This window comes from Tachypleus tridentatus, chromosome 1 (assembly GCF_004210375.1).
Source record: "Tachypleus tridentatus isolate NWPU-2018 chromosome 1, ASM421037v1, whole genome shotgun sequence".
Lineage (NCBI taxonomy): Eukaryota > Metazoa > Arthropoda > Merostomata > Xiphosura > Limulidae > Tachypleus > Tachypleus tridentatus.
Window position 1 is genome coordinate 174,482,531 of NC_134825.1, and position 20,105 is coordinate 174,502,635.

The window sequence follows — 20,105 nt, forward strand, 5'->3', positions numbered from 1 at the left end:
TAGTCCGTAACGAACATATCAACAATACTAGGCAAGATTTTGGGAAAAGCCTTTACAGATCAAAATATCAACAATAATAGTTTCGAGGAAAGAAGTTAACTACAGAATCATGCTTATTATAAAAGTAGTGATGAAGATAAGCAGAATCATGCTTATTATAAAAGTAGTGATGAAGATAAGCAGAATCATGCTTATTATAAAAGTAGTGATGAAGATAAGCAGAATCATACTTATTATAAAAGTAGTGATGAAGATAAGCAGAATCATGCTTATTATAAAAGTAGTGATGAAGATAAGCAGAATCATGCTTATTATAAAAGTAGTGATGAAGATAAGCAGAATCATGCTTATTATAAAAGTAGTGATGAAGATAAGCAGAATCATGCTTATTATAAAAGTAGTGATGAAGATAAGCAGAATCATGCTTATTATAAAAGTAGTGGTGAAGCTAAGCAGCTATAATTTACCTTTGCAGTTTGACATCTTTCCTTAAATTCAGAGGTTTAAACCGCTTGTCAATTATTTTCTTAAATCAACACGGAAAGACGCAGAGCAGGTCCTCCTACCAAACAATTCATTCTTCCTTATTTGTACATCATATCCTCCTACCAAACAATTCATTCTTCCTTAATTGCACATCATGCCTTCCTATCAAACAACTAATTATTTCTTATTTGTACATCATATCATCCTACCAAACAATTCATTCTTCCTTAATTGCACATCATGCCTTCCTATCAAACAACTAATTATTTCTTATTTGTACATCATATCATCCTACCAAACAATTCATTCTTCCTTAATTGCACATCATGCCTTCCTATCAAACAACTAATTATTTCTTATTTGTACATCATATCATCCTACCAAACAACTCATTCTTCCTTAATTGCACATCATGCCTTCCTACCAAACAATTCATTCTTCCTTAATTGCACATCATGCCTTCCTACCAAACAATTCATTCTTCCTTAATTGTACATCATGCCTTCCTATCAAACAACTATTTTTTTATTTGTACATCATATCATCCTACCAAATACCTATTCTTTCCTTAATTGTACATCATATCCTCCTACAAAACAATTCATTCTTCCTTAATTGTACATCATATCATCCTACCAAACAATTCATTCTTCCTTAATTGCACATCATGCCTTCCTACCAAACAATTCATTCTTCCTTAATTGTACATCATGCCTTCCTATCAAACAACTAATTATTTCTTATTTGTACATCATATCATCCTACCAAACAATTCATTCTTCCTTAATTGTACATCATATCCTCCTACAAAACAACTCATTATTTCTTAATTGTACATCATGACTTCCTACCAAACAACTCATACTTCCTTAATTGTACATCATGCCTTCCTACCAAACAATTCATGCTTTCTTGTCTCACTTGCCAGAGGCACAGCGGTAAGTCTTTGGACATATATTGCTAGAAGTCGGATTTTGCCACTCGTGGTGGGCAGAGTACAGACAGTTCGTTGCTACAAAACAAACAAATAACACATACTTCCTTAATTACATACTACGTTCTTCCTATCAAACAATTCGTACTTCAATAACTACCTACCATAGCCTGTTAGATCACAAAGACTCATAATAGTCCTTTATATTTTATAGTTCGTCTTACTAATTCTCTAATTAACTTCCAAGAGTTTTAATTAATTAGATTTTGAAATGTTCGCGCGGAGCCACTCGAAGATTAGCAGCGCCAGTCATTCTAGTTCTGAACTAATAGACTAGAAAGAAAGCAACTTGTCAACACGATTCACCGAAAGCTCTTATAGTGCCTTGTCAGCCTTAAATGTATTTTTATCTGCAAATTAGTACTTAAGTACACAAAAACAAACTCTACCAAACTGAAATTTATTTGATTGTTTCGAGAGGAGAACTTGACCTTGTTTTCCTACGCTACAAGACGTCCGTAACCCATTTTAACAAGGCACAGTTGGTAACTACTGGTTCCAGATGTAAATATAACTGACAGCGTAACTTATCCTTTAGTTCCTAATTATTGGTGGAAAAAATTCACAAGTTTCAAATCGTATTCTACAGTTATGGTGATGTTTTGCTGTGGTCTCGAAGACATACCCATTTAAATAAAGCAATATGATGTCCCATTCTTTGGGAAAGAATGGAAAGGAAGATTTTTCCATTTCTAATAAACTCATACTTGCAAATTCAAGTGCATTTCTTCTTCAGTTACCGAAGGACATAATCTTACATCTTTCTTCTAATTTAGTGTGGTACAAATAATTTTATTTTATGAACCAAACTTATGACAAGTTGTGGTCATTGAATATTAGTATTCCTCATCGTTTGTGGCTCGGCATGACCAGGTGGTTAAGGCACTCGTAATCCGAGAGTCGCGGGTTCGAATCCCCGTCACATCAAACATGTTCGCCTTTTCAGCCGTGGGGGCGTTATAATGTGGCGTTCAATCCAACTATTAGCTGGTAAAAAAATAGTCTAAGTGTTGGCGATGACTAACAGCCTTTCCTCTAGTCTTACACTGCAAAATTAGGGACGGCTAGTGGAGATAGCCCTCGCGTAGCTTTGCGCGAAATTCAAACCAAACCAATCATCATTTGTAGCTTAAGTATAATTACCAATTAGTTACCAATATTTATTTTTATTACATTTTAATTGATTATTATCGTAAATCCAGGTTTCAGCCGTTATTATGAAGATGTCATCAATAAAACATGAATACCATCCGGGATTTAGTCCAGCTTTTCTGGTTTCAAATGCTCGTTTGTTGTTGTTTTTTTCCATTTACCAACGAATAGTAGCATTGACCACACATTATAACGCCCCACGACTGAAAAGGCGAGCATGTTTGGTGCGACGGGGATGTGAACCCGCGACCCTCAGATTACGAGTAGCACGCCTTAACTCACCTAGCCATGCCGGGCCGTTTTAAATGCAGTTGGCTTATCTAGTCGCCTAAACAACTAGCTAGAAGCCAAACTCTGAGGACACTGATTTTATACTGTGTGTGTGTGGTGGCAGCTACATTGATGTGAAACTGCTGTAGGTGTATTATTCATTTGTTAAGTGTGGATCTCATCTTGTTTCTACCGAGTTTATTCTTTTCTGGAGTACACATACCTTTTCCAGTTTTGGGAGAATATGTTACACCACTGCTCTATTTTCTGGTGAGTTCATTTTCCTTGTGTGACTTGTTGTCTTCCATCTACTCTTACGCTGCTAAGTCAGGGACAATTGGTGCAGATAGCTCTCGTGTAGCTTTCCACAAAATTAAAAACAAACAAACAAACAAACGAACTTTCATGGTGAATTTATTTCTCTCCAAAGCGCGCATTAGCTTTCACTGTTTTCACATGTCCCAGTGTATTTTCTTTTTTTCAAATACACATGCTACAGTTTTGTTGGATAATAATAGAGGTATTAAAACTGAACTCATAATTTTTTCGAGTTTAAGGAGAACGCTCTGCAAACAGAAAGTACTGAATGTGACAACCTGTGTGAAGGTTTTCACCTACATATAAAACAAAAGTTTATTTTCAAATTTCCTTCATTGAAAAAAGGTCAAGTGTACTTTGGTGATTTACCTCAAAAATATCCTCTACGGAGTCTTTTGTCCATTTATCACAAGAAAATCCTACAATTTATTATGATTTATTAGCTATATTTGTTAGATTTTTATTATCGTACATTATTAGAATGTATTTGTTAGATTTTATCATGATCCATTGGTGAAAGATATTTATGATATTTTTATCATCATTCGTTATTAGAATGTATTTGTTAGACTTTTATCATGATCAATTACTTAATTACTTTTATTTTATATTGTGGTTTGTTATTTTATCATGGTTCATTACTAGAATAGATTTATTATATTTCATAATGGTACATTACTGGAATAGATTTATTATATTTTATCATGGTACATAACTGGAATAGATTCATTTTATTTTTATCATGGTACATTACTGGAATAGATTTATTATATTTTATCATGGTACATTACTGGAAAAGATTTATTTTATTTTTATCATGGTACATTAGTGGAATATATCTATTATATTTTATCATGATACATTACTGGAAGAGATTTATTACATCTTATCATGGTACATTACAGGAATAGATTTATTTTATTTTTATCATGGTTCATTAATAGAATGGATTTATTATATTTTATCATGGTACATTACTGTAATAGATTTATTTTATTTTTATCACGGTTCATTAATAGAATAGATTTATTATATTTTATCATAGTACATTATTGGAATAGATTTATTATATTTTATCACGGTTCATTAATAGAAGAGATTTATTATATTTTACATAGTACATTACTGGAATATATTTATTTTATTTTTTATCGTAGTACATCACTGGAATAGATTTTTTTATATTTTATCATGGTACATTACTGGAATATATTTATTTTATTTTTATCATGGAACATTACTAGAATGGATTTATTATATTTTATCATTGTGCATTACTCGAATAGATTTATTTTATTTTTGTCACAGTTCATTAATAGAAGAGATTTATGTTATCTTATCATGGTGCATTATTGGAATAGATTTATTATATTTTATCATGGTACGTTATTGGAACAGATTTATTTTATTTTTATCACGGTTCATTAGTAGAATAGATTTATTATATTTTATTGTGGTAAATTACTGGAATATATTTATTTTATTTTTATCACGGTTCATTAATAGAAGAGATTTATTTTATCTTTATCACAGTTCATCAGTAGAATAGATTTATTATATCTTATCATGGTACATTATTGGAATATATTTATTTTATTTTTATCACAGTTCATTAATAGAAGAGATTTATTATATTTTACATAGTACATTACTGGAATAGATTTATTTTATTTTTATCGTAGTACATTACTGGAATAGATTTTTTTATATTTTATCATGGTACATTACTGGAATATATTTATTTTATTTTTTATCATGGTACATTACCGTAATATATTTATTATATTTTATCATGGTAGAATACTGGAATAGATTTATTTTATTTTTATCACGGTTCATTAATAGAATAGATTTATTATATTTTATTATGGTAAATTACTGGAATAGGTTTATTTTATTTTTATCATAGTACATTACTGAAATAGATTTATTTTATTTTTATCATGGTACATTACTGGAATAGATTTATTATATTTTATTATGGTACATTACTAGAATAGGTTTATTTTATCTCTACCACGGTTCGTTAATAGAATAGATTTATTATATTTTATTATGGTAAATTACTGGAATAGGCTTATTTTATTTTTATCATAGTACATTACTGAAATAGATTTATTTTATTTTTATCATGGTACATTACTGGAATAGATTTATTATATTTTATTATGGTACATTACTAGAATAGGTTTATTTTATCTCTACCACGGTTCGTTAATAGAATAGATTTATTATATTTTATTATGGTAAATTACTGGAATAGGTTTATTTTATTTTTATCATAGTACATTACTGAAATAGATTTATTTTATTTTTTATCATGGTACATTACTGGAATAGATTTATTATATTTTATTATGGTACATTACTAGAATAGGTTTATTTTATCTCTACCACGGTTCGTTAATAGAAGAGATTTATTATATTTTATCATGGCGCATTACTCTAAAAGATTTATTTTATTTTTGTCATAGTACATTACTAAAATGAATTTATTATATTTTATCATTGTGCATTACTTTAGTAGATTTATTTTATTTTTATCTTGGCTCATTATCATAACAGATTTATTAGAATTTTATCATCCCTGTCACACCAATCAATCTCGTTTATTCAGCTGTGGAGGCGTTATAATGTTACGGTTAATCCAACTATTAGTTGGTAATAAAGTAGGCCAAGGGTTGATGGCATGTGGTGATGACTAGCTGTCTTTCATCTAGTCTTACCATGCTAAATTATTGACCGTTAGCACAGATGACTGTTGTGTAGCTTGTCGCGAAATCGAAAAGAAGAAACTGTTTCTATTATGGTTCACTACTAGAATAGACTTGTTAATTTTTGTTATGGTATATTACTAGAATATATTTATTAGATTTGTATCGTGATCCATTGAGAAGAATTAGATTTGTTAGGTTTTTTATCATGGTCCATTACTAAAGTAGAATTGATAGTTTTTGTATCGTGATCTATTAGTAAAATATATTTGTCTGATTTCTTACAAGCATATGTATAAGAAAATACATTATTAATCCAATAAATGAAGAAACCTCACAAGACACTAGGGCACGTTTTTTCACTTTATCACGTAATTTTATTTGTTTGACTTATCGTGAAGTTGGATTGAAACTTTTCAATAATTCCTTTTATCAGAAACTTGCCTTCCCCTACACTCCCATTGAATGAAAGTTTATAACGTTAAAAATCAGTTTTGATACCTGTACAAGACACAGCACAGATAGCTTATTATGTAGGTTTGTACTTAACGAGAGACAAACAAGCAATGTCAATCATCACTGCTGCTGTAAAGTTCGTATATTAAGTTTCAGTAAACGCCTGAAAATTTTCTTCAGTATTGTGTAAATGGGTTAGAACAAGAAAGTGTCTTTCCAGTTTATGTGTCTAATATTTTCATGTCATTATAGAATGTACATTTCAACATTATGGTAATGCTTCACTGATCTCTGTTGATAACTGAATGATCCAGGATGAGAATACTAATCATTCTTTATAATTCCCACATACTTGTACAATGACATGTTATAAGGGTTCTGCTTGAATAAACATACTCATCATATTTAGGGTCTGAAATAAATATCACAGTGCCCCATGGAATGTCTTAATTATATAGGAAGAAGCCACCATGGAGCTAGCATGTGGTACCAGTATGTGATAGAAGAAATCAATTCAATAGCAAACTACAAACAAATCTTGATAAAAACAGTGTTTAACACTGTATATTAAGTTTTATTATCATGCCACAGCCCGTAAAGCTTAGATAATTATCAGTAGATCAGAGTTCGCATTAAAGCTGTACATGGTGTTGGTTGGACTTTTTACAAATTGCTTGAGACTTAAAATGCTCCCCAAACACTGTCAAGTACATCCTAGATCATGAGACCGAGACAGATAAATTAGAAAACAGGAAAGGAAGAGACAGAACACCAAAACTCAATGATACTAATGTTAAGTATCTCAGTTTATACTGTTTTGAGGACAGAAGGAAAACTGTCACTGATCTCAAGCATGAGGTAAACAACCATGTACCAGATGACAAGTGTCCAGATGTACAGTATCAAGAAGACTCAACAAGAATGGAATATTTGGTAACGTAGTAGTTTGAAAAAACCTTTACTTTGATCTTTAAGTGTGGTCAAGAGACTGAAGTTTGATCAAAAGTACAGAAACTGGACTGTTGATGATTGGAAAATTGTGTTATGTATGGATGAGTCCAGTTTGATTTGAAATATTTGGTTCAAAGTGTAGTTTCTACGTCTGGTGGAAGAAAATTGAAAGATTGTTATTTCAATGCATAGCTGCTACCACCATGAAGTATCTGGTAGAGAAGGTCAGTATGATGGTTGAGATGACATTTACAAAATATATGAACAAATGGACTAACACAAGTAGCATGATCTGTCATGGTATACCCAGTAGTTTGTGTATTATTGGTAAAGGATTCTACTGGCAAGAAGATAATGACCCCAAACAACCATCCAGCTTTATGTAGAAATTACCTAATTATTCAAGTAATGCAATAGCTAGCTAAGAAAGAAGCTGGTGGAGTCATTCAAGTAGTGCAATAGCTAGCTAAGAAAGAAGCTGGTGGAGTCATTCAAGTAGTGCAATAGCTAGCTAAGAAAGAAGCTGGAGCTATTCAAGTAGTGCACCCACAGATCCCCGATCTCAATCCAACTGAGCAATTCTAGGATTTGACATCTCAAAAACTAGACAAATCAAAGTCTTTTGCAAAAACACTTTATAGGAGTGTATTACAGACACTTGGTATAAATATCCAAAGGACACTTTGATTAAATGTGTTGCAACATTGTCTCTAAGACAGTGTTCAGAAACAAAAACTCAATGGTAGTGCTCAAGTTGTGCTAAATATGAAGATTAACAACATGTTGATGTTTGAAGATTAACAACATGTTCATGTTTGAAGATTAACAACATGTTCATGTTTGAAGATTAACAACATGTTGATGTTTGAAGATTAACAACATGTTGATGTTTGAAGATTAACAACATGTTCATGTTTAAAGATTAACAACATGTTGATGTTTGAAGATTAACAACATGTTGATGTTTGAAGATTAACAACATGTTGATGTTTGAAGATTAACAACATGTTCATGTTTGAAGATTAACAACATGTTGATGTTTGAAGATTAACAACATGTTGATGCTTGAAGATTAACAACATGTTGATGTTTGAAGATTAAGAACATGTTGATGTTTGAAGATTAACAACATGTTGATGTTTGAAGATTAACAACATGTTGATGTTTGAAGATTAACAACATGTTGATGTTTGAAGATTAACAACATGTTCATGTTTGAAGATTAACAACATGTTGATGTTTGAAGATTAACAACATGTTGATGTTTGAAGATTAACAACATGTTGATGTTTGAAGATTAACAACATGTTGATGTTTGAAGATTAACAACATGTTGATGTTTGAAGATTAACAACATGTTCATGTTTGAAGATTAACAACATGTTGATGTTTGAAGATTAACAACATGTTGATGTTTGAAGATTAACAACATGTTGATGTTTGAAGATTAACAACATGTTCATGTTTGAAGATTAACAACATGTTGATGTTTGAAGATTAACAACATGTTGATGTTTGAAGATTAACAACATGTTCATGTTTGAAGATTAACAACATGTTCATGTTTGAAGATTAACAACATGTTGATGTTTGAAGATTAACAACATGTTCATGTTTGAAGATTAACAACATGTTGATGTTTGAAGATTAACAACATGTTCATGTTTGAAGATTAACAACATGTTCATGTTTGAAGATTAACAACATGTTGATGTTTGAAGATTAACAACATGTTGATGTTTGAAGATTAACAACATGTTCATGTTTGAAGATTAACAACATGTTGATGTTTGAAGATTAACAACATGTTCATGTTTGAAGATTAACAACATGTTGATGTTTGAAGATTAACAACATGTTCATGTTTGAAGATTAACAACATGTTGATGTTTGAAGATTAACAACATGTTGATGTTTGAAGATTAACAACATGTTCATGTTTGAAGATTAACAACATGTTGATGTTTGAAGATTAACAACATGTTGATGTTTGAAGATTAACAACATGTTGATGTTTGAAGATTAACAACATGTTGATGTTTGAAGATTAACAACATGTTGATGTTTGAAGATTAACAACATGTTGATGTTTGAAGATTAACAACATGTTCATGTTTGAAGATTAACAACATGTTGATGTTTGAAGATTAACAACATGTTCATGTTTGAAGATTAACAACATGTTGATGTTTGAAGATTAACAACATGTTCATGTTTGAAGATTAACAACATGTTGATGTTTGAAGATTAACAACATGTTGATGTTTGAAGATTAACAACATGTTCATGTTTGAAGATTAACAACATGTTGATGTTTGAAGATTAACAACATGTTCATGTTTGAAGATTAACAACATGTTGATGTTTGAAGATTAACAACATGTTAATGTTTGAAGATTAACAACATGTTGATGTTTGAAGATTAACAACATGTTAATGTTTGAAGATTAACAACATGTTGATGTTTGAAGATTAACAACATGTCGATGTTTGAAGATTAACAACATGTTGATGTTTGAAGATTAACAACACGTTCATGTTTGAAGATTAACAACATGTTCATGTTTGAAGATTAACAACATGTTGATGTTTGAAGATTAACAACATGTTGATGTTTGAAGATTAACAACACGTTCATGTTTGAAGATTAACAACATGTTCATGTTTGAAGATTAACAACATGTTGATGTTTGAAGATTAACAACATGTTGATGTTTGAAGATTAACAACACGTTCATGTTTGAAGATTAACAACATGTTCATGTTTGAAGATTAACAACATGTTCATGTTTGAAGATTAACAACATGTTGATGTTTGAAGATTAACAACATGTTCATGTTTGAAGATTAACAACATGTTCATGTTTGAAGATTAACAACATGTTCATGTTTGAAGATTAACAACATGTTCATGTTTGAAGATTAACAACATGTTCATGTTTGAAGATTAACAACATGTTCATGTTTGAAGATTAACAACATGTTCATGTTTGAAGATTAACAACATGTTGATGTTTGAAGATTAACAACATGTTCATGTTTGAAGATTAACAACATGTTGATGTTTGAAGATTAACAACATGTTCATGTTTGAAGATTAACAACATGTTCATGTTTGAAGATTAACAACATGTTCATGTTTGAAGATTAACAACATGTTCATGTTTGAAGATTAACAACATGTTCATGTTTGAAGATTAACAACATGTTCATGTTTGAAGATTAACAACATGTTGATGTTTGAAGATTAACAACATGTTCATGTTTGAAGATTAACAACATGTTCATGTTTGAAGATTAACAACATGTTCATGTTTGAAGATTAACAACATGTTCATGTTTGAAGATTAACAACATGTTCATGTTTGAAGATTAACAACATGTTCATGTTTGAAGATTAACAACATGTTCATGTTTGAAGATTAACAACATGTTCATGTTTGAAGATTAACAACATGTTGATGTTTGAAGATTAACAACATGTTCATGTTTGAAGATTAACAACATGTTCATGTTTGAAGATTAACAACATGTTCATGTTTGAAGATTAACAACATGTTCATGTTTGAAGATTAACAACATGTTCATGTTTGAAGATTAACAACATGTTCATGTTTGAAGATTAACAACATGTTCATGTTTGAAGATTAACAACATGTTGATGTTTGAAGATTAACAACATGTTGATGTTTGAAGATTAACAACATGTTGATGTTTGAAGATTAACAACATGTTCATGTTTGAAGATTAACAACATGTTCATGTTTGAAGATTAACAACATGTTGATGTTTGAAGATTAACAACATGTTGATGTTTGAAGATTAACAACATGTTGATGTTTGAAGATTAACAACATGTTCATGTTTGAAGATTAACAACATGTTCATGTTTGAAGATTAACAACATGTTCATGTTTGAAGATTAACAACATGTTCATGTTTGAAGATTAATTTTTGACAAGTTAAACTTCTTTTCTAAAACTAAAGTTCAGTAGTTTTGAAATTAATCTCCAACCAAAACTATATTTCTATCTTTGACCTTTGTCTGCACAAAAAAAAAAAAAAATTGCCTTCAATTATTTTACGGTTAAAAATTTTTACCTTTTTTCCTCATTTTGATCCTCCCAGTGGTAAGTCTTATGACTTATAACTTTAAAAACCGGCCTTTAGTGAGCACAGAACAGATTCATCCATCTATCTCTGACCGTATTATAAATGTTTATCAACATTATCTTCCAGTCTCAGTGTACTAAAAACATTCTTCTATACGGCTCATCTATCTATCTTTGATTGTATTACGAAAAAGACACCAACACGACGAACCACCAACAAACCTGGTAATTAAAACATCCGACCGAAAATTAAACAATGAATAAATACATCTACTGAACAAAGGAATCAAATATGCAGTAACTCCTAGAAATACTCCATCCATCGAGATGAAAGTCTGCTTGGAAGGCCTAGCTAGAAGACTGGTGATCCACTCTACACAAACTGAAAACACCAACAAAACAATGGAAAGCAACCACCAGAAGACGACAACTTCGACAACAATTCCACCAACTACCAACAACCTATCTTTCCAGGAAGAACTGAAAACATCTCTTTCCCTGAAACACCTCAAAACAGTACCTTAAACAAATGTTTCAAAGAATTTTCACACAAAACTATCAACATAATTTCACAGTAAATAAATCTAACAAACAACTTCACACAAAAAGATATTAATTCTATAAACTAAAACAAGACAACAACATCAAAATTCTAAAAGCATATAAAGGCAATGCTATAGTTATAATGAACACAAATGAATACATTCAAAAAATGAACATCTTGTCAGATACAAACAAATTAAAACTACTAAACACAAATCCAACAAAACCACGTGAAAATCAATTAAACAAAATACTACTACAAATGAAAAAAAACAACACAATCTCAGAAAATATTTATTCTTACATACGGAAGATCGACTCACGCACACCACAGCTATACGGCACTCCCAGATATCACAAACCTAATTGTCTACTACGACCCGCAGTGTCAGCCTATAAATCGTTTAACTATAACATCAGTAAATATATAGCGTGGGCATTTTCTAAATATGTAACATCAGCCGGTTCCTTTTTCAAAGACTTTTAACTTTAAATATATTCTTAATCAACTAAATCATAAAGTCTTAATGGTTAGTTTTGATGTAATCTCTCTCTTCACAGAAGCCCCAACAACTGAAACTTGCAAGATAACTTTAGAACTTTGTATCCAAGACCCCAACCCATTGATACACATCCCCAGCAACCAGTTAGCAACCCTTACAGAATTCACTACCACCAAAACTAACTTTATGTTCAATAATCAAAACTACCTATAAATAAATGGCCTAAGTATGGGGAATCCCGTGTCACCAGTTCTAGCCAACATTTTTATTACACAGATTGAATCACAGGGGTATCCATTCAACCTTACACCCACCACTATACTGGTACAGGTATGTTGACAATACCTTACACCCACCACTATACTGGTACAGATATGTTGACAATACATTACACCCGCTACTATACTGGTACAGGTATGTTGACAATACCTTACACCCACCACTATACTGGTACAGATATGTTGACAATACCTTACATCCACCACTATACTGGTACAGATATGTTGACAATACCTTACATCCACCACTATACTGGTACAGATATGTTGACAATACCTTACACCCACCACTATACTGGTACAGGTATGTTGACAATACATTACACCCGCTACTATACTGGTACAGATATGTTGACAATACCTTACACCCACCACTATACTGGTACAGGTATGTTGACAATACATTACACCCGCTACTATACTGGTACAGATATGTTGACAATACATTACACCCACCACTATACTGGTACAGATATGTTGACAATACCTTACACCCACCACTATACTGGTACAGGTATGTTGACAATACCTTACACCCACCACTATACTGGTACGGATATGTTGATGATACATTACACCCACCACTATACTGGTACAGGTATGTTGACAATACATTACACCCGCTACTATACTGGTACAGATATGTTGACAATACATTACACCCACCACTATACTGGTACAGATATGTTGACAATACTTTACACCCGCTACTATACTGGTACAGGTATGTTGACAATACCTTACACCCACCACTATACTGGTACAGATATGTTGACAATACATTACACCCACCACTATACTGGTACAGGTATGTTGACAATAACTTACATCCACCACTATACTGGTACAGATATGTTGACAATACATTACACCCACCACTATACTGGTACAGGTATGTTGACAATACATTACACCCACCACTATACTGGTACAGGTATGTTGACAATACATTACACCCACCACTATACTGGTACAGGTATGTTGACAATACATTACATCCACCACTATGCTGGTACAGATATGTTGACAATACATTACACCCACCACTATACTGGTACAGATATGTTGACAATACATTACACCCACCACTATACTGGTACAGATATGTTGACAATAACTTACATCCACCACTATACTGGTACAGATATGTTGACAATACATTACACCCACCACTATACTGGTACAGGTATGTTGACAATACATTACACCCACCACTATACTGGTACAGGTATGTTGACAATACATTACACCCACCACTATACTGGTACAGATATGTTGACAATACATTACATCCACCACTATACTGGTACAGATATGTTGACAATACATTACACCCACCACTATACTGGTACAGATATGTTGACAATACATTACATCCACCACTATACTGGTACAGGTATGTTGACAATACATTACATCCACCACTATACTGGTACAGATATGTTGACAATACATTACACCCACCACTATACTGGTACAGATATGTTGACAATACATTACACCCACCACTATACTGGTACAGATATGTTGACAATACATTACATCCACCACTATACTGGTACAGGTATGTTGACAATACATTACATCCACCACTATACTGGTACAGATATGTTGACAATACATTACACCCACCACTATACTGGTACAGATATGTTGACAATACATTACACCCACCACTATACTGGTACAGATATGTTGATAATACCTTACACCCACCACTATACTGGTACAGATATGTTGACAATACATTACACCCACCACTATACTGGTACAGATATGTTGACAATAACTTACATCCACCACTATACTGGTACAGATATGTTGACAATACATTACACCCACCACTATACTGGTACAGATATGTTGACAATACCTTACACCCGCCACTATACTGGTACAGGTATGTTGACAATACATTACACCTACCATTATGCTGGTACAGGTATGTTGATGATACATTACATCCACCACTATACTGGTACAGGTATGTTGACAATACATTACACCCACCACTATACTGGTACAGGTATGTTGACAATACCTTACACCCGCCACTATACTGGTACAGGTATGTTGACAATACATTACACCTACCATTATGCTGGTACAGGTATGTTGATGATACATTACACCTACCATTATGCTGGTACAGGTATGTTGATGATACATTACACCCACCACTATACTGGTACAAATATGTTGACAATACCTTACACCCACCACTATACTGGTACAGGTATGTTGACAATACCTTACACCCACCACTATACTGGTACAGGTATGTTGACAATACATTACATCCACCACTATACTGGTACAGATATGTTGACAATACATTACACCCACCACTATACTGGTACAGGTATGTTGACAATACATTACATCCACCACTATACTGGTACAGATATGTTGACAATACATTACACCCACCACTATACTGGTACAGGTATGTTGACAATACATTACACCCACCACTATACTGGTACAGGTATGTTGACAATACATTACACCCACCACTATACTGGTACAGGTATGTTGACAATACATTACACCCACCACTATACTGGTACAGATATGTTGACAATACATTACACCCACCACTATACTGGTACAGGTATGTTGACAATACCTTACATCCACCACTATACTGGTACAGGTATGTTGACAATAGATTACACCCACCACTATACTGGTACAGGTATGTTGACAATACATTACACCCACCACTATACTGGTACAGGTATGTTGACAATACATTACATCCACCACTATACTGGTACAGATATGTTGACAATACATTACACCCACCACTATACTGGTACAGGTATGTTGACAATACATTACACCCACCACTATACTGGTACAGGTATGTTGATGATACATTACACCCGCTACTATACTGGTACAGATATGTTGATGATACATTACATCCACCACTATACTGGTACAGGTATGTTGACAATACCTTACACCCACCACTATACTGGTAGAGATATGTTGACAATACATTACACCCACCACTATACTGGTACAGGTATGTTGACAATACATTACACCCACCACTATACTGGTACAGGTATGTTGACAATACCTTACACCCACCATTATACTGGTACAGATATGTTGACAATACATTACACCCACCACTACACTGGTACAGATATGTTGACAATACATTACACCCACCACTATACTGGTACAGATATGTTGACAATACATTACACCCACCACTATACTGGTACAAATATGTTGATGATACAGTTGCTGGATTCACATCAACAGAACACACATTTAGTTTTATTCAGTCACGTTAACTCGATACATCCCAACATTAAGTTCACCTGTGAACAGGAATAAACTAACCAAATAACATTTCTTAACCTCAAAATCACTAGAACTGATACACAATTCAAAACATAAATCCACGGAAAAATCACCCATACTGGACTGTACTTTCCCTGGGACTTAGCACATGAAACAAAACAAAAACTAAGGTTAACCTGAAGATGACCTAGGAAGGTCGAAACTCCAGAACCTGTTTATTTGTTTTTAGTGTTTACAAAGTTTTGGAGGAGGACATGAAAGACTGGATCATTGTTAAAATGAAGTACACAGAAAGCTAGTTTTAGGCTATTTAGGTTCTCAGAATCGTCGCGTCCTTCCTACACAAGATTAAAACAGATACACTTATCGATACGCACTGAAGCTAGACGTCCTTGTCTTGAAGGTCATGTATTTTGCTAAGATATAATTAAAATTAAGTTATGCCAGCAGTAGGTCCCTTCTGGGACAGGTTGTCACGTGTTGTAACGGTATCGTCATTTTAAACTGCAAGAACTACGTAGTTTTCACACTTCCAAATCATTAACTGTGTAACTTCCGTTGAGATACACAGAGGGGGCTGCACATTTTTTTGAATATCAGTATTATTAGCACTAACAGTTTCAGTGTTATTTTAACAAACAAACGAGATTCATACTTCTACAAAATGAATTAAAAATACGATCCCTGCTCAGTACGATAAGTAAATTACATAATTCACTTTTCTAGCTGTAAACACCAATATTCGTAACGTAACAAAGGTTAACTTGAAGATGACCTAAGAAGGTCGAAATGTTGGTCTCTGATTTATCAGTAAAAGTGTTAATACCCATACTAGCCGTTCTGAGATACATTTTTACGTCAAGTGGGCTTCTCGTCATCAGGAAAACTGTATTATTTATTCACTGCCTTGCATGGCCAGGTGGTTAAGGCACTCGATTCGTAAGTTGAGGGTCGCGGGTTCGAATCCCCATCATACCAACCATGCTCGCTCTTTCAGCCGTGATGGCGTTATAATGTGACGGTCCATCCACTATTCGTTGGTAAAAAAGTAGCCCAAGAGTTAGTAGTGGGTGGTGATGACTAGCTGCCTTCTCTCTCGCCTTACACTGCTAAATTAGGGAAGGCAAACGCGAAATACGAAAAAAAAAAATTATTGCACAAAATAATAATTTCTGTAACATAAGAAACGTAAACGTACTAGTGCTGTTTGACAATTTTTAATACATATAACAAAAGTTTTGTAATGAAACCTGTATTGTTTATTATTGTTTGTATTACACAAAATGAATTTTGTAACATTAGAAACGTATATTGACTGGTAATTATTGTTCACATTACACATATTAATAATTGATTTACTTAGTAACTCTGGATTATTTTGAGGTTACGAGCCAAGGCAACCAAAAATCGTTTTACCTGGTAACACTGGTTTATTTTTAAAATTACGAGCCAAGCCAACCAGCAATCGTAAACTCGGTGTGACTGCTAGCTATTCTATTTTCTGATATTTTGTTCAGATGAGAATGTTCACTTTAAAGAAACAAACCAGTTTCGCTTGTAAGATGTGACTGACGCTCAATTTTCCGATTCATGAAACTTTACACACCTTCAAATGGTTATGGAACTCCGGTTCCCGATAGAATACCACCAGAGCATTAAGATAATCTCCAAAAACTGTTTCCTTAGTCTCCAAACTTACCACGCTAGAACAAACACACACATATCTTAGAAATCTTATTACATCAGCATCTACTGTGTTTCCAATGTTATGAGACAACTTTGAAACATTACAGCAGTGTTATAGTGTGAAATAAGCTGTTTTAACTCTGTTAAAGTAAGAACTAAACTATTCTTATTTATGTATATAAATAGCATCTACCATATTTCCATTGTTATGAGACAACTTTGAAACATCACAGCAGTGTTATAGTGTGAAATAAGCTGTTTTAACTCTGTTAAAGTAAGAATTAGATTAGCACAGGAATCTCCTCTTTACGATAATGTGTTTCTAACTTTCAGTTGTTAACATACAAGCTGTAGTTTGCAGGCATACCATACAAGTTCTCACGCTTTATTTTAATATGGAAAATTTCTAAGATTTTATTTTAGTTTTTCTTTACATATACATTTAGTGTAGAATAATTACCCCCTGGAAAGAAAACCAACAAACACACTGTTAAGTTCACTTTGTTCTAGCTTTTTTTTGTTCTTTTATTGTTTTCTAGTAATAATATCTGTTCTGCCTGCAGAAGGTTTTGCTCTATTTGTATTTATTTGTTTAGAATTAAGCACAAAGCTATACCATGGTCTATCTGTGCTCTGCCCACCACGGGTATCGAAACATGGTTTCTAGTGGTATGAGTTCGCAGAAATACCACTGTGCCACTGGTGGCCAGTTTTGATGTAACGCTACATGTTGTGTAAGAAGGGTAACAACAGGACAGATTATATATACAGAGGTTACGGCCTTCTGAAGTTGAAAGAGGATGATCAGTCACGTGAATAACGCTAGTCGCTGTGGGGAAGTTACACAATTCGTGTGAAGTAAAACGTTAGATTTAAACAGTCTACACAGAATTTAAAGTGACTTGGTTAACGGGAAGACATCTTAGAGGGAAAAACAAACAAACACTTGACCAATTCACGATTCAAGTAGTAGTCGCACATCCTGCCTCTTAATTCAAGTACACAAACCGCGTTTTGTTTATTGAATAAATAAAGATTGTTTCCATTTTGTGTTACATATTTTGTCCAGTCTCTTTCCTCGTTAGCACAAACTTCAATTAACAGATAAATTCATACTTACTTAGTAACTCATCCTGCCAATCCGTCCGTTATAAAACGGATATTTTATTTGTTTTATAGCGAAGCCATGATAGATTATCTGCAGTGTTCACCGTAGGAATCGAGTCCTGGATTTTAGGGTTGAAAATCTATAAACTTATCGCTGTCTCACTGGGACACAAACAGCACATACCTATCTTTCTTTGGGGAAATCGGTTTAGCCTAATAATACACACACACTATAGAAATAGGTTTAAACTGAGAATACCAGACATTATAGGGAAATACACAAAACAGTCAGCCATCATAAGAGTTAACCCTGATATCCTGTGGTGACCTAACGTGTTGTATGTGACAGCGTATTTTTTGGAGTATATATTTTCATTACAAAATCTCAGATTAACTTAAACTTCATGAATTTTTATACGATATGTCTGCGGACTTACAACGCTAAAATCCGGGTTTCGATACCCGTGATGGGCAGAGCACAGATAGCCCATTGTGTAACTTTGTGCTTAACTCAAAACAACAACATTTTTATCCGTAGATAATTTTGTGATGCACTCATGTTGGATATGTTTGTTTGTTGAGAAGCACAAAACTACAAAATTGGCTATTAAGCTAGGCCTAACGAGGGCACCGAAAACTAATTTTTAGCGTGATAAGCTTTCAGACTCACTGGGGTTTAAAGTTTCGAAAATATTATTTATCATAAATATTGATTGAAAAATTACAACTAATTAGCTTCGAAACAATGTTTAAATGAATAAATTGTTTTGTAGTTGCCATTTTTGTTTCGGGTTATTATTATAAGTTAAGATACTGTACTGTAGTTGTTTTTGTTTCATGTTATTATAGTGAGTTAAGATATTGTATTGTACTCGTTAACGTTACGATAAACTCCATTTTCATGAGCCTTCTTAAAACAAGCATGATGAAACAATATTAAGAATTTCACCACCAGAGTGCTTAACAGATTGTCTTTTAGATACATCTTCTGAGACAAGTCTACCTACGCTGGTTATGAGGCAGTTGGAAGTTGAATTTGGTCTTTTAATATTTTGTTTATTAATTTTAACGTATTTGTTCAGACGTCTCCACACAAGGGAAGCAAGGTCACGTGGCGAAAGGAATAACCACGAGCAGAGCAAAATCCATAGTTGAAAATAACTTTATTTAATTCCTGGCTAACGGGATTGATTATAAGGGACAAAGATAAT